The sequence below is a fragment of the Tenrec ecaudatus genome, chromosome 16, assembly GCF_050624435.1.
Source record: "Tenrec ecaudatus isolate mTenEca1 chromosome 16, mTenEca1.hap1, whole genome shotgun sequence".
In the NCBI taxonomy this organism is placed as follows: Eukaryota; Metazoa; Chordata; class Mammalia; order Afrosoricida; family Tenrecidae; genus Tenrec; species Tenrec ecaudatus.
In genome coordinates, this window is record NC_134545.1 from 56,053,251 (window position 1) to 56,079,014 (window position 25,764).

The window sequence follows — 25,764 nt, forward strand, 5'->3', positions numbered from 1 at the left end:
TCTATCCAGACTTGCAAGGTAGAATTCGGTATAATTTATTTTGTGTCATACCTAATTTTTATCATTATTATAAATCTATTAATTTGTGAGAGGTTATGGGATGAAGAGAGTCATCGCTTTTAAGAGAAGTTTGAATGATTTGTCTTGAAATAGCATAGGATCAGAAATATTTATAGAGCATTTGCATTAAAATACACTTTTTAATAGGTTATCTTGTGTTTTTAGTGATAAAATTAGAATAAGTAACAAGACCTAATTTTCAGTAGTATCACTTGGGTTGGGGCTACTTGGTACAGGCTAACTCTTAGTCTCAACCCACCTGGCATGCCAGACATTATCAGAAATAAATTTAGGAGACATTCTAAGTAATTTTTTGTACTAATATTGTTTATAAATTACACTTCTCATATATCACTGAATGCAATGGCAACTGTTATAAAATTGTACCTTTAAATTACAGTATCATATGAACAGACTAAATGTAACTACATCTACATAGTTTTATGTGGTTAAAATAAAAATTTAGTAAAAGAGACAAAAACAAATGCTGAACATTAGAAACTCTGAAGAGTTAGAGCAAAATTGCTCATCTTAGCTTTAACTTTTACTGTTTCATGAGATCCATCAGTGGATTAGCCTTGTATAGTCAATAATGGATGCTCACATAATGTAAAAGATGTAGACAAAGACTTATGGAAATATATTCATAAATGAAATCATGTCATGCAAGTAAATAGACCCTAATACACAGCATTTCAACACTTAATGATTTACTTCAATGAATAAGAATTGTCCTTTCCTGGGTGCCAAGGTTGTGAATTTATGAATCAGTACATTGAAATCAATGGCTGCTACTCATCTTGGTTGATAATATTGCAAGATCAGAAACCTTGGTTTCATAGGAAGTAGTTCTTCTTCAACAAACAGTTCTTCATCTATCAACAAATAGTTCTCCTTAAGTATCAACTTTGACAAGCTCCTCTCGCATGAAGCCACCAATACATAGATTATCAGAAATAATTTTATGAGACATTCTAAGTAGTTCCATTTAGCTATGAGTGTAAAAACATCAAATGTTTCCCAAGTTTTTGCTTCTTCCAGATCAATCTCTGATGCCTTCAGGTACCTTTTTAACCTGGTGCTTAAATGAAACGTTCTCAAATATTTCATCATAGAAATTTGCCCATTTTGAATGGGATTTCTTAACTCTTCCCAAATGACAGCCATGAGACTGCTCTTGAATAGTGTCAAATATGGCTGCTAATTTCTTAATTGAACTTGATCAGATACAGATCGCTCAAAATGAAATGATTCCTGCACTGCAGCATTACCTTTTGTTTTCTTTTGCAGAGAGAATCAAAATTTACCTGAATGCTCAGATCCCTGCCATGCTGTTTTCCAGCCTGACTCTTCTCTCTAATGCAGTGGCTCTCAACCTTTCTCATGCTGCAGCCCTTTAATGCAGGTCCTCGTGTTGTGGTGACCCCCAACCATAAAATTATTTTCATTGCTACTCCATAACTGTAATTTTGCTACTGTTATAATCATAATGTAAATATCTAATATGCAGGATGTATTTTTGTTGTTACAAATTGAACACAATTAAAGAATAGTAATTAATCACAAAACAATATGTAATTATATACAATGAAATATTTATTTCTAATAACAAATAAATAAAAAATTGTCTTGAAGCATGACATAGCATAGGTATTACTCATATGTGGGCATATCTGCATGTGGACGGACCTGCCTCGAGATGGATAGAGGAGCCGTGTCTTGGTTCCTAAAAACATCGGAAATATGTGTATATAAAGCTTTTCCTTATACACATATAAGTGTCTATGAATTAATTTCTCTAGTCTACCCAAACTAACACAAAGACTGAATAATTACGGTGAGAAGATAAAACCGTGTTAGTCTGGGTAGACTAGAGAAACAAATTCATAGCCACTCATAAGTGTGTAAGAAAGAGGTTTATATATGAGCAATAAACATTGAGAAAATCTCCCTGCCCAGTCCAGATCAAGTCCATAAGTTAAATATTAGCCCATATGTCTGATACCAATCTATAAAGTCCTCTTCTGACTCACAGAACACATGCAATTATGGTAAATGCAGGACGATCACAGGCCAGTGGGTGGAAGATCTTGTGGATCCAGTGGCGGTGTAATCATCTCAGCTCTGGCAGGGGTCTCGACATGGGTCCCCAGAATCCATCAGGCTTATTGCCTGTAATGTCTTATAGAGAGTCAGCCTTGTCAGTAGAAAGTCTCCAAGGGAGTAAGCAGAGAAAGAGAGTCTCTGCAACCTCCAAAGAGGAAGTCCAGGTATACCCAGAATCCTCAGGGAAAGGCCATGCTCACACAGAGGATTCATTGGCTATGATCCGATTAACAGACTAGGCTCCACCCCTTCACTCTTAATCTTTTCAAGTCCCCAATTGACACCAGATTATGTAACTACTATAACAGCCCTGATGCACACCTTAGCTGATTTTTCAACATGCAGTATCTCCTTGTTCTGTTTGCACAACTGCCTTTTCATCCATGTTCAAATTTCTCATGAACACATTCAAGTGTTCTAGAATTTCCATTCTTCTCAAGTATATTCAAAGTTGTGATCCATGTAGTTGAATGCTTTGGCATAATCAATAAAATACAAATCATTATATTTCTGGTATTCTTTGCTTTGAATCAATATCTATCTGACATCAGCAATGGTATCCCTTGTCCTGAGTCCTCTTCTGACTCCTGCCTGAACTTGTAAATGTACTGTGACAACTGTTGGATAATCTTCAGCAACATTTTACTTGCCTATAATATCAATAATATTGTCCATCATTTGGGCATTCTGCTGGATCACCTTTCTAGGGAATGGGCACAAATATGGATGTTCCAGTCAGTTGGCCATGTAGCTGTGTTATAAATTTCCTAGCATAAAATATTGAGGGCTTCCAGTGCTTCATCATATTTTTGAAACATTTCAATTGTTATTCCATCAATTCCTAGAGACTTGTTTTGGCTTATTTTGCATTCAGTGCAGTTTGGACATTTTTCTTCATCACATTGGTTGTTGTTCATATGCTACCTCCTAAAATGGTGGAAAGTTGACTAGTTCCTTTTTGGTACAGTGACATTGAATTCTTTCCATCTTCTTTTGAGGTTGTCTGTAAATGTTTTCCTTTATAATCTTTGAATATTACAACTCTGGACTTGAATTTTTTCTTGAGTTCTTTGAGTTACTATATGATGAATGTGCTCTTCCCTTTTGGTTTTTTAACCCAGGTCTTTGCATATTTCATTATAATATTTGGCTTTTCCTTCCTGAGCTTTCCTTTGGCATTTTCTATTCAGCTCTTTGACATCATGCTTTCTTTCATTCCCTGAGCTACTCTACAATTAAGAACAAGTTTTAGTTTCTCTGACATCCATTTTGATCTTTTCTTTCTTTTAAATGACCTATTACTTTCTTCATGAATGATGTTCTTGATGTCCTCCCACAGTTCATCAATTTTGCTGTCATTAGGGTTCAATGCATTAAATCTGTTCTTGAAATGTTCTCAAAATTCAAGGGGGATAGAAACAAGCTCATATTTTGACTCTCTTTTACCTGTTTTAATTTTCTTCATCTTTATCCTGAACTTACATATGAGCAATTGATGATCTTTTCTACAGTCAGTCCCAGCCCTGGTTTTAGCTACTGATATTGAGCTTCTCCAAAGTCTCTTACCACTGATGCTGTCAATTTGATTTCTGTGTATTCCATCTTGAGAAATCCATATGTATAGCTGCTTTTTGTGTTGTTGAATAAAGGTATTTGCTATGAATGAGTCATTGGTCTTACAAAAATCTATCATGGGATCTCCAGCTTTATTTCTATTGCCAAGTCCATGTTTTCCAACTACTGTTCCTTCCTCGTTGTTTCCAACTTTTTCACTCCAATCACCCATAATTATGATGCATCTTGTTTGCATGTTTGATAGTTTTCCAATTAAAGTCATTGGTAGAATTCTTCAATTTCTTCTTCACAGTTCTTGTGGCTGGTGCATACATTTGAATAATAATTGTATTGATTGAGTTTCCTTGAAGGTGGAGAGATATAATGTTATTATAGACAGCATTGTACTTCAAGATCAATTTGGAAATGTCTTTTTGACAATGAATGTCATGCCATTTCTCTTGATTGTGTTATTCTTATCATATTATGTCATATGGTTTTTGATTCAAAATAGTTATTATAAGTGCATTTCAGCTCACTAATGACTAGGATATCAATCTTGATCTTTTCGATTTCATTTTTTACCACTTCAAATGTTCCTAGATTCATGCTTTACACATTCCAAGTTCCAGTCATCAGTCATTTTTTGAGCTATTTCCCTGTACCTTGAGTCATTCCCCAGCAAATGAATGCCTCCAAAACTCCATTCCTACAACATTACCATATTCATGTCACCATGTTCAAATCCAATTTGAGAAAATAGCTTCTTCTCAGTCATAATTTGAGTGCTCTTCCACCCTAGGGGCACATCTTTCGGTACTATGTCTTACAGTGTTCTGCTTCCACTCATTAGACCTTCAGTATCTGATACTATTTCCAAATTATGCTTAAGATTTTGTAGTGACGCCTCTGAACTGGGGAGCCAATGCTTTCTTCATGGTCTAGGTTTAATCTGCAAGCTCTGCTGAAACCTGCTCATTTGCTGATCCTGATGAAATTTAAAATGCTGGAGACATAGCTTCCTGCATCACAAAAACATGCAAGCCACCACAGTATGACAAGCTGACAGGCAACTGGTGGCACTGACACTAGTATGGCTAATTAACACTTCATGTCAGTGACTGGGAGTAGCTAGCATTGTCTCAAGAATTGAAAGAATAAATGCCACATATGATGCATTTTTAACAAAAGAGTCCTGACCGCACAAATTAAGTGAAGGGTCCAAACATACATTAAAAATACCTTACTGAGGACCCGATGCAGAGGGCTTAAGTGGAGAGCAAATGCTTTGAGAGTGATTAGGGCAAAGAATGTATGGATGTGCTTTATACAATTGATGTATGTATATGTGTTGATTGTGATAAGAGTTGTATGAGCCCCTAATAAAATGTTAAAAAAATACCTTTCTTATTTTTCCCCTTAGAAATAGCCTACGCTCTACCAGAAAGTTCAGCTACAGAGGCAGCATTATTAGGATTTTAAACCCAGCACTTTATTTTCTCTAGTTAATCAGTTTTCAGATAGTCAAAATTGAGGTCAGCAGCAGTTTTCCCTCCGGGAGAGTAAAATCCCAGAAATACTTCTGGGACTTCCACTTTGCTTTGTTGATTCTAACTGATCTAATCTCTTTGGATGCCAGTTCATCATGCGATATGTCCAATGTGTCCTTGAACATGATCCTACAGTTCATTGAGGATTTTATGTCCAAGATAAGTCTCTCCTTCACATAACTTTCCAGTACAATCACACATTAATTCTGAGGTTTTGATATCAGAGGATGCACTGATGGTTTCAGCTCAGATGTTTCCCTCTTTAATCTCATTTAGCATTCATTGGGCACTGGATCATATTTTGAAAGCATCTCAAACATTTCAAGAAAGAACGCTTTAGTTAGTGAAGCTCTATCTTCCTCGTACCAGTGGGATGCTAGATACTGCTTGACCAAAACCAATATGATATCAAACAATTGGTACAAGGTGTCCCTCCACTATCTCTTTTCCATTTACATCAAACCAATGGTTCTGGTATCAATCGTTTATATAGCTTTTTTTTATTTGTCTTTTTTTTTACATTTTATTAGGGACTCATACAACTCTTATCATGATCCATACATACATCAATTGTATAAAGTACATCCATACATTCTTTGCCCTCATCATTTTCAAAGCATTTGCTCTCCACTTAAGCCCTTTGCATCAAGTCCTCTTTTTTCCCCTCCGTCCCCACTCCCTCCTCCCTCATGAGTCCTTGATAATTTATAACTTATTATTTTGTCATGTGTTGCCCTATACGGCATCTCCCTTCACCCCTTTTTCTGTTGTCCGTCCCCCAGGGAGGAGGTCACATGGAGATCCTTGTAATCAGTTTATATAGCTTATATAGCTTCATATCAGTAGTTTAGGGCAGGCTCAGTCCTGCTGACAATGATTCCCACTTTTCAAGACAATGTAGATGCATTTCAGAAATCTCACAGATATATACTTTTAGTCTGGTTCCACAACTTCTGAAACCTAGTCACAAATTAGAATATAGTATTTTTAACAGTGTGTGGGGGGTGGGGGGATAGTCAACAGCAAAACATGCATCCACTTTTGTTCACGAGGAAGTAAACTGTCCAGGTCTACAGAGTTTTCTCATCACTCGGCAACACCTTATAAAACAACCCCTTTGAAAGCTGGTACATATTTCCCTTTTCTTTTGCATCTTATTGCAACACTGAAAGACCCATCTCTCTTCTAAAAATAAAGCACTTTTATTTTTGGTGATTTCAATGCTTATATGATCTGTAACTGGTATCTCTCAGAGACAGACATCAGACAACATTTTCTCTGCAGTGTCACTTATCTCATTTACAGTGTCATGGCTACCGTCACTTTCTCCACTCTCCTTTTCAAAGCCTGCTGTTGCGCTATGTGTTCTTTGGCACCATGTGCTGGCACTAGACTCTTGACTTTTATCAACTGCAGATTGATGACAGCATCTTTTGACAAACACTAGCCACCATTTGGTCTCTTGAGATGAGAACATGTGTTTTGACAAAGGTCCAGCAAATGTCCGGAGTGATTTCACTCTAACTTCATTTACTTTCTTTTGCTGGTGTCCACTTGGCACCTTTGATTTATGCACTCCAGTTGGCATGATAAATGATCTCTGCACAATGGAAAGACAATAGACATGAACAATATTGAACAAAAAAGAAACCAAATCTACTGGATAGGTCATTTCAATCATGTATATTTTATGTGTCACTATTTTTAACCCATAATTTAAACTTAAACTCTGAACATTTTGTTAAATTTTATATATGTACAATATTAAATTTTTAATATAATAAATGAACATTTTATTTATAAGTATATATAAATATAAAAGGTACAGCCAGACAGTACTGTTTTGTTACCAGGAGAGACCAGTCCTTGGAAAAGGATGTCATGATGCTTGGTGAAGTAGAGGGGCAGCAAGAAGGAGGAACTCAGAAAGATGGACTTGCACAGTGGCTGCAACACTAGGCTCAGCTAGAGGAATAAGCGTGAAGGCGGTGCAAAGCTGGGTAATGCACAGGATCAGCATGGGTCAGAGCTGATTCAACAGCACCTAACACCAACAGTGTTTTTTCTGAAAAATTAAATACTTTTTTTAAACGGCATTTGAGATATCAGTTATACTTCTAAACAGTTGTCAAGAAATATAGCATTTCTTCCACTTATATTTAAAACTGTTCATGTCTCTCTTTAGTTACAAGTCTTATGACTAATAACTGCTATTTATGTAGGTTTTTATCAATTTTAATAAAATATGGTAAATATAATTACAAATTTATTAAATGTAATATTTCTCAGGGTATATAAGCACCACCAAGAGAATTGTTTTGTATAATCTTTTTACGTTGAATGACAATAGAGGGTTCAGAAAGTAAATTCACATACAATTTTGTGTGAATTTTGCCCATTAGGTATATTGGTATAGGTCAGCTGAGTTTAAAAATATTTTGTTGTTAAAATAGAGAGATGTTTTTATAAAACTGACAAGTTTTTTGTTGAATCATTGCACAAAAATTTTATAGACCATCAATTGGTGTGACTCCTTTTGATGGTGTCACCCAGAGGGAAGTCTGTGTCCCTCACCAGTGATGCCTCTGCCCATCGTTTCTGCCATTCTCCTGCCCTTGTACTTGACGGATGTCCAATTTCTATTTCTTGGAAAGTGAAGATGTATAGGAACTAGAATGTTTCCATTTGGATTAATTACCAGAATTTCAAAAAAAGAAACATATAGGCATCGCACAAAATCCAGTATTAGAACAAAATCAAAGTGATAAAAGAAAAATGGAATGCCCACAAGAGAGTTATAATAATTTATCTAAAAAATAATAATAATTTATCTAATCCCTACCTGTGCTTTTTTACAAATGTCTTCCTGAAAAAGAGCACTCTTCTAACAATATAAATTCCCTTTATCCTTGGCAGTTAAAAATAGCCAATCTCTGCCAACTTTGATTTTTAAGTTTAAAACAGTGTCTAGAAAGTTGTGGAGTTTCGTTCCATGGTGCTGTAGGACGGGAAGTTTCTGTAGTGTCTTGAAGGAAAAACAAGACAATACTTGCCTGTACAGAGGCACCTCACCTTTCTTGTTTCCTTTCAAAGTTTTTTAAAGCATTAATTCATTAATCTTCACCAACAGTCTTTGAAAGAACTAAACGTTATTATCCTCATTTTTCAAGTGTGAAAAGAAAGGAGGAAAGAGATAAAGTAACTTGCCGGAGGCCAAAGACGAAGCATCAGGTCTGGGTTAGAATTTGTAATTTTAAGGCAGTCTCACTGTACCTCTTTCCCTCGGCAGAAACAGAGGAAGAATAGAGAACCTTTTGCTTCATTAATTTTGATATACAAATCACGGACAACTTGTCAGCTAAAGCCTGATTTTTGATCCTTTAGTAGAATGTCCTTCAATATAGTATTTGACAAAAAGTGTTCCTGCCAAAAACACCTCAGAATTGTCGCATTCCTCCTGGCACAGTTCCCACTGGCAATTTTATTGGAAAGCCCTCAGGTAACCCCTGCTGTGCCGCAGCACCCCAGTGCCCCTTCCATACAGACCTCCCCCAGTTGGGTTCTCTCTATAGAGTTCTGCTTCCCCTTCACCATATAATACCCCCATCTCATGTACACCGGCTCTTCTTAGATCCTATGAGCTACATAGGCAGAGACTACTCTTCATTTTATAACTCAAAGCCTATTGGCAATTATTTTTCACATCGTGGCAATTTCTAAATACTATTTTAAGTCTCTTATTTTAGTTATAATCTATTTCATGGGAGGTAGCCATACATATTGGAGTCTCTGGAGGTGATACAACAGTTAAGGGTTAGACTACTATACTAACCAAAAGATTGATGGTTATAGGTACTTCAGAAGAAAGGCCTGGCAATTGCTTCCAAAATATCATATCCATGAAATTCCAATGGAGCACAGTTCTACTGTGACACACTCAGGGAGTTGTCATGAGCTAGAATTGACTGGACAGCCATTTCTTCATTTGTTGTATTTGGTGTTTGTCTTATAATCATTAAGATTATTGGTTAGCTTTGATGACATCATCTTCTAATCATCAGGAAAGCTACACGACTAAGGAAATGGCAGTATTTATACAAATTCTGTACCGAAAATATAAAATGAGTAGCAACAATTCCCTTGCCGAACTCCAAGTCACTGGTGGTTTTTGTTTTATCCTTCGCTCTGCATTGTTTCAAGGTTTTAAATTGGAGTAAGTAGAAATAAAACCTTTGTCAATTATTTTTCAAATATGCTCAAATTTTACATGTGGATAAACTGTCATTTTGAATAGTATTTCATCAGTGTTTAACCAAGTATTTCATTGGCATTTTGAATAGTATTTCATCAGTAATTTAACCCACAACCTACTGCTATTGAGTTGATTCCCACATGTAGTGATATTCACTTAGGGTTTCTGAGACTGCAAATCTTGACAGATACAGTAGCTTCATCGCTCTCCTATAGAGCAGCTGGTGAGTTTGAACCGCTGACCTGATAATACCATCAAGGATACTTTAATTTAGCTACAAATTGTGTTATAGTCTTCCAATGACAGTGACATGAGTTGATGATATTTAAGATAATAAGTATAATAGCATCTAAGTTGGAGTCTCGGAGAAGGGGGAAGATGGCCGACAGGGACACCCGCATACTCTGAGAGCTCCTCCAAACAAAGCGGGATTGGCGACCAGGTAGCTGAATAGTAAGAGTCTGGTGAGTGAAATATCCCCCTGGGTCAGCACCCCAGTCCTACCCCACGTATTTGTCCGGAGCAGGGGTCTCGGTGAAAGAGGACCGGACTAGTGGGACATCTCTGGCCACTAAGCTGCCGTGAGCTCACTGGCGACCGGCTTAGGCTCCATCCCCAAACCCGGCGCCTAGGCCAGAGCCACTTGCCTGCCCTGCCTACTCCAGCGGCCCACTCCCCACTCCCTATCGCGGATCCCCACTGGGAGAGAAGCTTTCCTCTCCCGCAGTTCCCCTCTCCCCACAGGGCAGCGATCTGCCCTCGGGCCCACGTCCCTCCCTCCATTCATCCAAGCTCAGGGGAGCGGACCCGCGGGTTGTCTGGCGACCCCCACGGGGGACCATCCACCCGCACCGCCGCGGACCTCTCCACCTGCCCTCCGTGCGCTGGCCTCCCACCCCCGCCCGCCCCCGCCAGCCCCTGGCAGCCTAGCGCCAGCTCCACTCCTGGCGGGGACCCTGCGCTGAGCACTTCCCGCCGACGGGAGCCATAGCCCAACCCGCGCCTGTCCCGGACCCTGAGCTTCCGCGGAGCGCCTCGCCCCGCGCTGCTGAGTCTGCCCACCAAGGGCCCCCCCCTGCGCAAGGCACAAGAGTAGGTGCCCTCCCCAGGGTGCTGCGGGGACCCCGGCGGCCGCGACTCTGAGCCTGAGCAGAGGAAGGGCACCATTGCCCCCTGCGGTTTCGCGCCAAGCCTCCTTTGCCAGCGCCATTACCCCCTGCGGTTTCGCGCCAAAAGGGCGGAGAGCGAACACCATTGTTCCCTGCAGTGTCCCGAAGCTGCCTGCGCAGCTATCCAAGGGGCCGCTCACAGCCAAGGGCAGATCAAACACTCCACCTGCAGTCTCGGCTTTGCAGTCCCTGAGGAGCCTTCAGTGAGCTCCAGCCAGCTCTCACCATCTGGGGCCCTGTTGGGTCCCCAGTGCCAGCCCTAAGCCTGCCGCAGCCCGCCCCAGCCACCCCAGGAGACGGCACAGTGGCCTGAGCCTCCACACAATAAGGTTACTCCTGTCTCCCAGAAGCATGGGGCCTATTAAAGGATCAAGGAAAAATCAACAGACCACATCACTCCCAACAAAAAAATCAGAAAAACGAGGCACTTTAACAGACCTAACGTCACTCATAGAAGAAACAGATATAGATCAGCCACAAAAGGAAATCTTCAGAACTCTGCTTGCAGTAATACAGGAGCTAAGAGAAGCAAACCAAAATAAGGATGCAACGATAGAAGGGATGAAATGCACAATAGAGGGGATGAAGTCCACAATAGAGGGGATGAATACTATCCACCAAAAGGAACTGCAGAAACTAACAGAGGAGGTAGCAGAGGCCACACAAAAGGTCACAGAAGCTATATCTAGGCTTGAGGAGGCTGAGAACCGTATCAGTGAACTCGAGGACGCTCAAACCAAACGAAGCAAGCGAGAAAAACAATCAGATAGGAAAATTAAAGAAACAGAAGACAGCCTGAGATCAATGACAGATGCTATGAAGAGGAATAATATTCGAATAATCGGTCTACCGGAACACAACATAACACACAAATCGACCGCCAAGATAGCAAAGGAATTCCTGGAAGAAAATTTCCCCAACCTAACAAAGGAGAATCCGACTCTCATACAGGAAGCAGAGAGGACGCCGGCTAAGCTAAACACCAAGAAGAACACGCCAAGGCATATAATTGTAAAATTATCCAACTTAGAGGAAAAAGAGAAAATTCTACGAGCAGCAAGAGAAAGGAAGACAGTCACATACAAAGGAGCGCAGGTAAGGGTATGCTCAGACTTATCAGCTGAAACCATGAAGAGGAGGAGAGAATGGAGCACCATCTTCCAAATTCTGAAAGATAAAAATGCCTCCCCCAGAATCCTATACCCTGCCAAGTTATCCATTAAGATAGAGGGTAAGATAAGGGTCTTCCAGGACAAGGAAGAACTCAAAAAATATACTGCAAGTCACCCGACCCTGCAGAACATACTGGCTGACTCACTATGGCCAGAAGATCAAGCTCCAACTAGAACCTCCAGGAGACCACCATATAGCCCATCTCCATCTAGAAGCCAACATGCCAGCAACACGCACCAGGACAACACGGTCTCAGATGGAAAAGAGGACAGGATAGAAACCCTCCACTCAAACGCAGTACACTGATATGAAGGAAGATAGGCAAAGACCCAAAACACAAAACAGAATATGGCAACCATGAAGCCAGAGATTGTAATAATCACTTTGAATACAAATGGGCTCAATTCATATGTTAAAAGAAAGAGGCTGGAGGATTGGTTAGAAAACATAACCCATCAATCTGCTGCCTGCAAGAGACACACCTTAAGCAAGCAGACAAGCATATGCTGAGAATAAAGGGCTGGAAGAAAGTTTACCAAGCAAATGGTAACTCCAAGAAGGCAGGAGTGGCTATCTTAATCTCCGACAAAATGGATCTCAAGATCCAAAACATAAAAAGAGACAAAGAGGGACATTACATAATGCTCAAAGGCTCAGTAAACCAGGAAGCAATAAGCATACTGAATATTTACGCACCTAATAATGGTGCGGCAAATTTCGTCAAACAAACTATTAAAAAAATGACAGAAGAAATCACGGAAACAACAATAATAGTGGGGGACTTCAACACTCCACTATCAGAGAAAGACAGGTCACAGGGAAAGAAGCTCAGCAAAGAGGCCAGAGAGCTAAACAATGTAATTAGGCAACAGGGCCTGATAGACATCTATAGAGCCTTTCATCCAAAAGCAAAAGGTTTCACATTCTTCTCCAATCCACACGGATCTTTCTCAAGAATAGATCACATGCTGGGGCACAAGGCCAGCCTGAGTAAATTCAAACACATAGATATTATCCAGACGTCTTTCTCAGACCACCATGCCATAAAGCTGGAGATTAATAGGAGGGCACCCAGAAAAGCAAGGGTCACCAATTGGAGAATAAACAACGATCTCCTGCGACATGAATGGGTTAAGGTACAGATCAGAGAGGATATCAGGAAATTTCTAGAAACTAATGAGAACGAGCATACAACATATCAAAACTTATGGGACACTGCAAAGGCAGTCATCAGAGGTAGCTTGATATCACTGAATGCATACATGAAAAAAGAAGAAAGGCGTATGATAGATATGTTAACACAAAACCTCCAACAACTAGAACAGAGTCAACAGAACTACCCCTCCAATAGCAAGAGAAAAGAAATAATAAAAATCAGGGCGGAGTTAAACCAGTGGGAAGACAAAAGAACAATGCAAAGGATTAACGCAACTAGAAGCTGGTTTTATGAACGAATTAATAAAATTGACACTCCCCTGGCAAAGCTTACCAAAGATAGAAAGGAACAATCATCAATAGCCAGGATAAGAGATGAATCGGGGGCAATAACAACAGACCCCAATGAGATAAAAAGGATAATCACAAAGTACTATGAAGGTTTGTATTCTAAGTTGGAGTCTCATTTCATTTTTGCCTTTCAAAATGGAGATGAATCATAGGAACAAATTTCACTATAATGAGTATGAAGCTGTTTCTGTTCTTATTAGTTGAAATCAGCATTTCCTTAGACAGCCCTGCACAGCCTTTATACGCCCCCTTTCTCATTTTTAAAGGATATATTATGTGTGAAGAACTAAAAGTATTTTTTACGAAGATTACAACATCCACCATTTTCTCTCTCTTCATATTTCACCTCCACGCCTTATCTGATGTGTAAAATTAGTCATGCTCCTTAGATATTTCTTTATCTGAAAATGAGGATGATAATTATGACTAACTCATAAGAGATTAACTGAAATAATGCACCTACGCTCTTACATAATCCTGGAGTAAGATACGTATATATTCCCTGTTTAATAATCACGCAATGTGTTGTGCTCTGCATAGTTCACATTTCGAACCCACTAGCAGCTCCCTGGGAGAAAGGTGGACTCTCTACTAAACAGTTGCAGTTTCAGAAACTCGGGGGGAAATTCTACCCTGTGCTATAGAGTCAGCATGACTTGATGTCAGTGAGTTTGGAGTTTAGAAATCTTTACCTTATGATGATCCAACAGGGGTATTGTATTTATAATCTCAAAGATGAAGAGTTCAGAACAGTTTAAGAGAATATCATAATGTTGTATGCCTGGTGTATCTGTGCCCAAGCCCATAATCTTACTTGGCTTAATTATTTTTCTCTCAGGATTTGTTACCCTTTTGATATTATGTCCTTGTAACTAAATCTGAGCTTGGATTATCACCCTTATTTTAATTACTTTGATTGACGATTTCATTTAGACTTGATTTTCCAGATCAAATTTCAAAGCCTCTCTACAATAGTTTCCTCCACAATGATCTAATCCGAATTGGTACTCATACCTATAGGTATCTTGGTAGCTGTAAATTAAAAAATATTAATTTAATAGGTCTGCATATTCATGTGTCAGTGGTTCTCCAAATTCAGCCATATAAAAAACTAATTTATGGTATCTGCTTCCAGAATTTCTGATGGGAATCCAAGAATGTACATTTCTAAGTTCCCTGGGGATGTTTCCACAACAGATATGGAGACCACATTTTTAAAATAAATGGTCTACGTGTTTCTGTGACACAAAGGATAGTGTTTCTGGTTTTCTTTCAAAATGAATAAATAAACAAATTATTCATCTATCTATCCAACTACAGTTTTCAGTGAGTGCCAATTATGATCAACATTCTGAAGCATCAATAACTTATTAATATTTATATATCATAATGTTTTGGGTCATAAATTGAATGTTGTTTATAAGGTTTGCATCCAGTTATTTAAATTTGAAAATAAAAATTATCTCCTATTAAATAGCATCTTTATTCTGAAAGTTTTAGTATATTCCAAATTGAGAATTTGCATCTGGTGGTATTCAAATACAAAATTAATCTTACTTGTGATTTTTCCAAATAAAAAGTAAAATTTTGATTTTATTAGCAGTGTAAAATATTGAAACTCAAACTGGCACTGTTTTCTTTGGAATTTTATTTTAGAGGAATCTTAGAACATTATATTAATTTCAATCTCACTTCTTTTAATGTTTGTCTTGGAGGTAGTCCATCAATAAAAGGGTTTTTATATTTATCTATATAAGACAATTTAGTTTCAAGCATATTTGGTGAAAAATGTGCGCTGAGAGTCGATCTTTATGCTAACTCTCTCAAAAACAAACAACATTCATTGCCACAGAGTCAATTCCAACTCACGCAACTCGGTAGGACATAGTAGAACTGCCCTTGAGGTTATAGAAAGCCTGATCTTTCTCCTGCACAGTTGATGCTACTTTCCACCTGCTGGTCTTGCAGTGAGCAGTCTAAATCATAACCACTGAGCCACCAGGGCTCCTTAGGTTTACTCGATTTAATTGTATGTATGTAGTTTGAATCCTACCCATTTCAAAACTCTCAAGGTCATCCAGTCCATGCTGACCCACAGCGACCCTACAGGACAGATGAGAACTGCCCTTGAGTTTCCCAGACAACTCTTTTTTTTAGTTCAAGGATTGTTTGTTAGCCTTTAGGAGTGTTTTCCAGGCCTGGCTGTTGGGGCACCACGCCCTGACCCCAAAGTCCACCTTTGGCATTCCTTGGGGACTTCACTGCTCCGTTCCCTTGCTGTTCTGTCCCTTAGTATTTTGTGTCGGTGTGGCGGGATCTGATCGGGTCCAATTCCCACACTGTGTCTCCGATGTTGTCCCCTGTAGGGCTATGACCAGATTTTAACATTGGTAAAGCGGGACACCAGGGGGACACCATTGATAAAACTCATATCCTGGTGAAATAGCCACATGGCAGCCAAAAACCATATACCCTAGCTTGTCATGCATTCTTTCCAAAAATCAGGACTTTTAAAAAAATGCCGTGGGACATGGGCCAAATTGTTAAAAATCAGTCTGGTGGGCCAGGATGTGCTCCACTCTCTCCTCCTCCCCCTTCATCTGCTCCTGTGTGCTCCTATCAGATATGCCCCTCTCCCAGAGCTGCAGATTCAATGCTTTCTTTTGAAATAAATTCTTCTGGGTGAGGGTCAGGAGTCCACATAGTAGTTGGGATTGGGGTTGGCCCCCAGACCGCTCCACTGGTTCCCTACCCACGCCGGCATGTTGCATTCATATCTTAGAGCACTGGGTTGAAGTCTGGTCCCTTATTCCCTGTGGAGATATAAACAATGCCCTCCCCTTGGGTGGGTTAGTGCCCTGTGTCCCCGCTATCAATTTCTTTTTTATTATTATTATTATTTTTCCTTCTCCCACCCCCTTTTTAGTTGTCTGCCTTATGTATCCCTGTATTTGGTCTGGTCCGGCCATACTACCCAGACAACTTTTGGTGGGAGCGGAAGTGCCCCTCTTCCTCCCTCCCGCTGAGCTGCCTGTGAATTCAATTGGCAGCCCTTCCATGCGCAGGCCAGTTCCTCACCACTACACTCCCAGGGTTCAGTCTTCAAAAGGCTACAGTATAATGAGTCCATTATCAGTTGCAAATAAATGTACTGCAATTTAAAACTTCCTTTGGTGCTTCAGACTCTGTGCCACTTATTTTGAGTAACCATGATAACTTTAACAAATACTCTTTAATTAAGATCTCTCGATATTAGAATGGTAGATAAAATAACTTTCATGAATTATTATTTTTAGTGCCTTTTCTACGCGCTAATATCTTCCATGTTGGGCATACCTAAGCTAACACTTAGTGGATTTAAGGGGCCAAAATTTATAATGAGTTAAACTTGGACTTACATTTTCTTCTCTAATATTTTGTCTACATAATTCAGGAAAAGGTGTTCCTCACTTTTCCATGCCGAAGTATTTTGAACTCCTGATTTTCTTGCATTTGATCATTAACCAAAAATGTTCTTCTTCAATAATTTGTTTACATTTTTGTGTTGTTAAATTATGGAAATGATGTGGGATTTAAAATTTTCATTAAGGCAAACATCTGAGCCAAATGTTATGCAGCTTATTAAAGTAATATTTATGAACTGATGGTAGAATACAGCACTTAATGGCGGCAGCTCACGTAATAAAAATTTCAAAATCTGAGCTTTATATAACTCACCATAATGAATTGCATGCATTCAGTCACTCATTCAACTTTTTTGCTCACTCCATAAAAAAAATTGACTGCACTCTCTGAGGCTAACATCCAGTGTAATGCACACCCTTCAACATCGAATGAGCTATTATAATCTAGCGTGCCCCTCACACATATTATAAGACTATTTCGCCTTGCTCTTGGCCAGATTTTAAGGTCTACTTTTTAGGTTGTTTGTTTTTATTTATTTTTTATTTCACTCAACCACGCAATAAACTTCTGCTGACCACCAACTGTAAGACAAGCACTCATGAGTGAGCTACAGGAACACTTTTGTTGGGGGATGATGTATATATAAATAATTCTGCTTTAGTTGTAGTAGTTCCAGCTCATGGAGACTGTCATGTGTGTCATATTCAAATTGCTTCCTGAGACTTTTGAAGTTGTGATCTTTGCAATGCAAATAGCCGTCTCTGTCTTCTGAAGCACTTCTGGGTGTGTTTCATTTGTCAACCTTTTCACCTGTCACCCAGTGATTCCTTGAGATGTATCTAGTCCTCTAAAACTCAATAGCTTGTGAGACCATAAAAGAAACAATTATGTCAAGATCCATTTGACTTCAGCAATAAGATCCCTTACTCCAAATCCTCTTCTGAATCTGGCCTGAACTTCTGGCAGTTCCCTGTCAATGTACTGCTACAACCATGGATGAATGATCTTAAGCAAAATTTTACTTGTGGGTGTTATCAATGATATCATCCTATGGCTTGAGCTTTTGGTTGGGGCACCTTACTTTGGAATAGGCACAAATATGGATCTCTTCCAGGCTGTTGGACAGGTAGCTGTCTTCCAAATTTCCTGGCATAGATGAGTGAGTGTTCCCAGTGCTTCACCAGCTTCTGAAACATTTCAATGGGCATTCTGTCAATTCATGGAGCCTTGTTTTTGTCTAAGGGATTCAGTGTGATTTGAACTTCCTTCAACACCATTGGTTTTTGCTTGTGAGCAACCTCCTGAAATGGTGGCCTGTAGACTAGTTACTTTTGGCATCAGTCTGAAAATATTAATCTCACTTTCAAACAATAAAATGTCACTCAAAAAGTCGGGATTTTCTCTCACCATCGCAAGAGAACTGGGGGGTAAAAGGGTTACAAATATGATTTAAAAACCAAAAATTTCACATATGAGAGTAAATGTGGAGCATTTAGTAGATGACATTATTTTGTAAAGAATGACTAATTGCATTAACCATTTGAATCATTTCACTACATTATACTACTTAATATCATTCCACTCAAAAAATAAAAATAAAAATTGGCTACTAGCCTACAAGGATAGAAGAAAGGATGTCTGTGGTAGACAGGAAATGATAAAATTAGCTTTCTGTGCTATTCATCAGCCACACGGATTTAGCTAATGTGAGCTCTTCATCTTTAAGGAATACGCTAATTAATTTTGGTTGCTGGGAGGTCAGGCTTCTGAGTATGAGGATCTGAGGTTTAGAGACAAACCAATACATCGCAATGCCTCCTGTGGGAGCCGAGGAAGGAGGCCAATGAGTCCTTTGCAGCTTGGCCAAACTTCCTCTTCAAAAGGCAATGACGACTTTGTGGTATCTGTTATCATCGAAGTATAATGAAGATATTAATGCAATCACTCTATATGACCTTGAATTAGAAAAACATAAGGAACCATCCAATTTATCTCTTGATTACTATTGACTATCTCAACAAGAATTAAAAATGTACTAATTTCTGGGTCTCTAAAATGAGAAGATAGCTATTTAAATTATTTAACATAATTTAAGTGTTAAAGACTAAGTTTTGAAAAATTCACAATAGTTCCATTAAAGAAATATTTCTTGTGCATACTTAAAAAAATGAGTTTTATTAACTTTATATATATAATTTTACTTATTAACTGCTCAGTCTGTTTAGAAATTAAAAGCATATTAATGTGTCATAGAAATACCCTTTGGTGTCATGTTTTATGATGATGAAAGCATCAATTATTTAAATAAGAAATAGAATATCTTACAGTATAATTTTATTAAATTGATTTATCTCATTGAAATTAATATTTAATTTCAAAAACATACATTTCAATATAAAATTTGAGGATAACGAGAACAATTTCCAATGTCATGCTAATAAAGAGGAATTATAGAAAAAAAGTCTAAACATTTTTGTACATTTAATAGCAATTGGTAATTTTTGTATATATAGGACAGGTAATGTTTTTATGTTTTCAGTTCTACACTTCTTTTTTGGGAAGTCCTAGCCAGTACTATCAGACAACGGCCAGAGAGCAAGGGAGTAAAAATGGGTAAAAAAGTGAAATTTCACTATTTGCAGAAATATGATTTTATATCATGAGAATCCTAATATGTACACAATAGGTTTACTGGGCTCAATAGAGGAGTTTGGAAGTGTAGCAGGAGAGAATATTAATAAGCAGAAGTGAATTGGTTTCCCACATACCAGTGGTGGGAATACCGAAGAGATATCACGGAAGCAAAGCCATTCCCAATAGCCACACAGAAGCTGAAATAGGAATAAACCTAACAAAAAAAATTAAAGACATTTATGAAGAAAATTAGAGAACATTACTACAAGAAACCAGAAGGGATCTACACAATGGAGGAACACCCCATGTTCATGGAATGGGAGACTCAATATTGTGAAAATGTCAATATTGCTTACAGCATTATACAGACTCACTGTATTCCTGATCCAAACTCCAGCATCATTCTTCAAAGAATGGAAAAAATGATTAACGACATCATATGTAGATGGGAGAAGCCCAGGATAGGCAGAGAACTCTTCAAAAAGAAGAAAAAAGAAGGTGGTCTTTCTCTACCTGACCTGAAAACCTACTCTACAGCCATGATTGTGAGAACAGCCTGGTACTGCTATCATGATAGATACATAGACCATCGATCAGGACAGAAAATCCAGAAACAAAAACACCCACTTACAGACAATTGAAATGTGACAAAGGCTCCCAAATCTTTAAATGGGAAGCAGATGCCCTTTTCAATACATGGTTTTGGAAAAGCTGATATTCCCGTGCAGAAGAATGAAACAAGACCCATATCTCACTGCATGCACAAACCATCCTCAAGGTGGATCTAGAGCTAAATTTTAAACCCGAGCTATCAGGATCAATGAGAAAACCGGAACAACGCTAGGAGCCCTAATGCAGGGAATTCAGAGGCTTTAAAAATTAACAAATGAAGCACACTCAATGGAAAGGAAAGTAGATTAATGGGACCAATTAAAAATAAAGCACATGTGCACAATTGAAAGACATTATTAAAACAGAGTAAAAAGAAAGCCCACAGACTAGGAAAAGATATTTAGCAATGACACAACATACAGAGGACTAATTACTAAAAGCTACAGCATTTTACAAGCCTACAATAAGAAAAAACCTAATGTCCTTCTGCGAAGGTGGGCAAAAGACCTGAACAGACAATTCTCAAAGGAATACACTCAAATGGCTAATAAACACAATGCTTCTGCTCGTTAGCCATCCATCAAATCAAATCAAAACATGAAATACCACCAAAAGCCCAATACTGTATCAAAGTTTAAAAAAACTGAGAACAGCAAATGCTGGAGAGGGTGTGAGGAGATAGGAATTCATATCTACTGCTGGTGGACTTCTAAATACATACAGCCACTATGGAAGGAAATATGGTGATACCTAAGACAGATGACAATTGAACTATCATTACTGGGCAGATACCCCAAAGAAATAAGGAACAGATCATGAGCATTGCTTGCTCCCCCATGTTCCTCACAGCACAGTTCACAACAAATAGCATGAAGTTGGAAGCAGCCTACATTCCCATTAATAGAAGAGTGGTGCCTACTCTCAATGGAATCCTATGCACCCAATGATCAGCGGTGAAACTATACCACAGCTACAGGGAAAGGAAACATACCAAGGGTTAGTGGGAGAAGATAATAGAAAGGGATGGGGGAGATAAGGCGATGATGTCAGGAAGCTCAGCTAGGAAAAGTATGTTTGGAGACTGATTACAGAAGCAATTATATAATTATTTTTACATGATTGAACTATGGAATCATAGGACATATATATTGATTCCAAAGTTTCAGAAAATTTAAAAAAAACATAGATACAGTAATGAGTTCTAGACTCACATTGAATCCTAACTCAAACTTAAGAACAATTACTGCTCACATCATGGCCTGGCTCGACTCTCACCTTCATGTAGTGACCAATAAAGATAAGGGTGCTACAGCAAATTGTGTCAAAGAAAGTAGATGGTGCCCAGCTATCAATCAGAATAGTGTCTGGGGTCTTTAAAGGCTTGTATTCAAACAAGCATCCATGCAAGCAAGGAGTCAACTAAGTCCACACAGAAAAAGCACACCAGCTTTTGTGATCCAAATATCGAAATTACAAAATTCAAACATGGTGAAGAGAAAAATATCAGTGTCACATTTTGAACACACACTTGTAGAAGGCTATGGAGGACAGTGGGAGCCCATCTGCACAGTATTTATTCAGACAAAGATGCTCACAGATCCATTCTGGTCAAAGGCAAGTGTGGTGGTTACATAATCTGGCATCAATTTGGGACATAAGAGGATTAAGAGTGAAGGGGTGTAGTCTAGTTTGTCAATCCAGTTATAGCCCATGAGGGCTCTGTATGGGCATGGTCTCCCTGAGAATTCTGGGAACTCCTCCATTTTCCTCCTTGGAGGAAGGAAGACACTTCTCTCTTTCTGCTCACTCCCTGGTAGATTCTCTACTGACAAGACACATGGCACTATGCTGGTCGATCTCATGCCATGGGACCTGGAGAAGCAACGTGGAGAACCTGCCAGTGCTGAGATGCTTACAACACCACTGGACCCAAAGACTTGACTCACTAGCCTGTGATAGTCCTGCATTTGGTGTCATTGCATGTTTCTGAAGAGGTCTTTATAGAATGGTATCGGAAATATGGGCTAATATCTTCCTTATGGGCTTAGAGTGGACTGGGTTGGGATGCTCTCTGAATGTACAATTACCCTTTATATAAAACTATCTCTTACACACATATGAGTTTCTATGGATTTGTTTCCCAGATTAGTTTCCAGGCTAACACGGCATGAGTCACGAAGAATCTTCCTATCAGGCAGAGAGCACTATAATCTTGAATATGCTGAATATGTGAATCAGAGGAGGAGTGGAGGCATAATGATGATAGCTGATACTGTTGTGGGTTCGGGTAAAAGAAGATCACTGCGATGTCCAATTAGAATTATGTGAAGTCTTTATTGTTTATCAGGCTAGCCTGGACCGCACGGGGGATGTTCAAAAGACCTATCCACCACACTGCAGTGCCTGTCTTCCCTGGCCAAGCCTCTTGTATATTATTCATGGAGGGTGGAATACAAAAAGTGGAAGAAAAAGCAAGTTAAAATTCCTATATCACTAAGTAAACAGTGTTGACAGAAGTAAAACAAAAGTCTTTTTAGGTAAAGTTTCAGGCACCTTGTTCTATGATCCCCTTCCTGAATTTTCTCTCCAGCATGTCCTACATGGGAGGGTGAGGGATGGGGGATAAGGAGAGAGAGGTAGTTTAAACAAGAACTGCCCGAGGGCACTTACAAACCCATATTCCATTGAGATGTTCAATCAGACTACCTCTGGCCATGCAGAAGCTAGTGAGAGGGGGCGGGAAGGACACTCTCAAGGAAAAGTGCTCCTGTGATATTTCTGCCTAAATGTGTTGACAGAAGTGTGTCCATTTCAATGCAAGGCATTATAGGGAACGCAGGGTGAGGAATGCGTGCTAGGGAGGGAGCACTAGAACCAATTGTGATTACACAACTCATTTTAAAGGCCATAAAACCATGGGGTGTGGGATGCTCAAAGATAGATGTGGTGCTGATTGTACAATTCCCCTTGATATGAGTGAGCGATTGAATGATCCAACTGTATGATATATAATATGCTGCAATACAAATGTTGTAATAAAAGAACATAAAATAACCACTTATACAGAGATTGGTAAGAGAATGAATGTTGTCACTAATTTGATGAGATGGGTTGTGCCACTCCATAGAATATGTTTTTCCTTGTATGTATTAAAAATTAAAAATTAAACATTTCAATACTCTATGCATAAATATTTTTCATATTGTTTTCTATTTTTGGTTTATTAAAAGCAATAGCTTCTAAATAACAAAAAAAAAATAATAAGACAGTTTAAGCTTTACTTTCACTTCTTACCTGGAATTCAATTTAATTGTTGGTATCTATTTACCTGAACCCCACCGATTTCAAATTTCAACTAAGAAACTTGTCCTGATAAATTTTCATTGCACTCTATTTCTTTGCCCTTCTAAACATTATGGTCACTAAGCAGTTAAACATTTGACTACTTCATATATTATCTTGAATTAAGTTTTACCACTTTGGTTGATTGTGTGATTTTGAGACGAGTCATTTTTTAAAAGTATGTACTTTTAGCTCCCTCACAGAACTTTATACATGTTTGAATTAAACACAGAGAGCTGCATTTCTATGAAGAACCCCTACAGAGTTCAGAACTCAAATAACATTTTATTCACATTTTTAAAATGCTATCCAATAAAATTAGGTTCAGAATTAGAAAGAAAGAAAGAAAAAAAGATAAATAGGCCTAATCTTCCTCCCACAGAGTGGTTTCAAACTGATGACCAAATGGTTAGCAGCCTATCAGGTCACCCTGCGTTTCACCACAGATCCTCCAAAATGAAGCTAAAAGCTTCGTACATAGTGAGGCAAAGCATCTGTTGTTCAGAGATGATATGGTCCTAGAGGTAGTCATTCAGAGAATAGATAGAATTAATGAATATACTAGAAAATTACAGTCTTTGGGGTGAATAAAAATTAAGATACAGAATGCTCTTTTGAACCATTATCCTATTAAGAAAAGCATAAGTGAAAATGAATTCCAATGTATAACAAGGTTTTGTTTTTGACAATTTGGTAAAAGAACATATCTTTAAAAATAATCAACTTTCATCTAAAAAAAGTGGTAATTGTTGATAGATGTCATGGAGTTGCATTTGTCTTCAAAAAAGAAAAAGTTAGAATCTATCTTAAAGTGCAAAGCTATGTGTGATAGGATAAAGTCCATTCATCTACAACATAGGCCAGTTAATAAAACTATTATACAAATCTATGCATAAACAGTAAATCTAGTGATGAAAAAAATTGAAAAAAATCAAAGCTTTCAGTCTGAGGTTGACCAAACATCAAAAATGCATTTATAATTACTGATGATTGGAATAAAAATGTTGAAAACAAATTGAATCAAAATTAGAAAAATCTAGCCTTTGTGGTAGAAACAACACTCAAGATAGCTTGATAGAATTTTTCAAGCACCCCTTTAAAAAAGCATTAATAGTATTAATAGTAACTACACAACAGGTAGGTATCACAAGATAGGAATCAAATCGACTATATCTATAGAAGAGTCAATGGAGAAGTTCAACATTATCGGTCAAAACAATGGTTGGGATTGATTGTGGAATAGAACTGTAATTTCTCATACGCAAGTCCACGTTGAAGCTTAGGGACATTAAAGCAAGTCCACAGGAAGTAAAATACTACCTTGAGTTTACCAAACCTGAAATTAGTGGCCATCAAAGAACAGATTTGATGCAAAGAACATTGTTGATCATATACCAGAGGAATTGTGGGGCGACATCGAGAATATCACACATAAAGACAGATACGCTTTGTTAAAAGGAGAAAAAAGAAAAAGACCAAAATGGATGTCAGCAGAGACTATGAAACTTGTTTTTGAACCTAGAGTGGCTAAAGTGAATGTAAGAAATGATGAAGTAAAAGATAAAGAGAACATTTCAAAAGGCAGTTTAAGAGACAAACTAAAATATTATAATAAAATATTCAAAGACTTGGAGTTAGAGACCCAGAAGGGAAGACCACACGAAGCATTTCTGACGCTGAAACTTATAAAATTCAAGCCTGAAGTTTCCATGTGGTAGTATTCTCTGGGGGAAATATGCATGATGTAGGAAGTATCAAGAGTATGGAAAGAATACAGTAATTGCACCCAAAATAATTATTATATTGTCAAATATTTGAAAGGTCAAAAACCAATGCTATTGAAGAATTAAGTCAAAACTTCACTGAAGTCATTCATTTGAAAAAAAAAACATAAGAAAGAAAAAGGCTCCAAGAATTGATAAAATAACAATGGAAATGTTTCAACAAATGAAAAAGAGTTAGAAATACTCATTTGTTGATCCCAAGAGCTGTGGAAAATAGCTAGCAGGACTATGGACAGAAAGAGATGCACGTTTGGGCATATTCCAGAGAAATGCCCAAACATCAAACTGTTATTAATGTCACATGGAACTAAAATTTTGCTGAGGATAATTTAAAAATAGTCACAGCAGTGTATACACAGGGAACTGCCAGAGATTCAAAATGGATTCAGAAAAGAACAGAAAATGAAAGATATACACGCTGCCCTCAGAGAGATACTGGCAGAAAATAGAGAATACCAAAAAGACGTTTACTTTTATTGATTATGCAGAGATTATAACAAATTATACATAACACTGAGAAGAAATTCCCAGAATTCTTGCTCATGTTCATTTGAAAACTGGAACCAGAACACATTAACATTGTTCAAAATTAGAAAAGATGTGCATTTGGTTTGTAT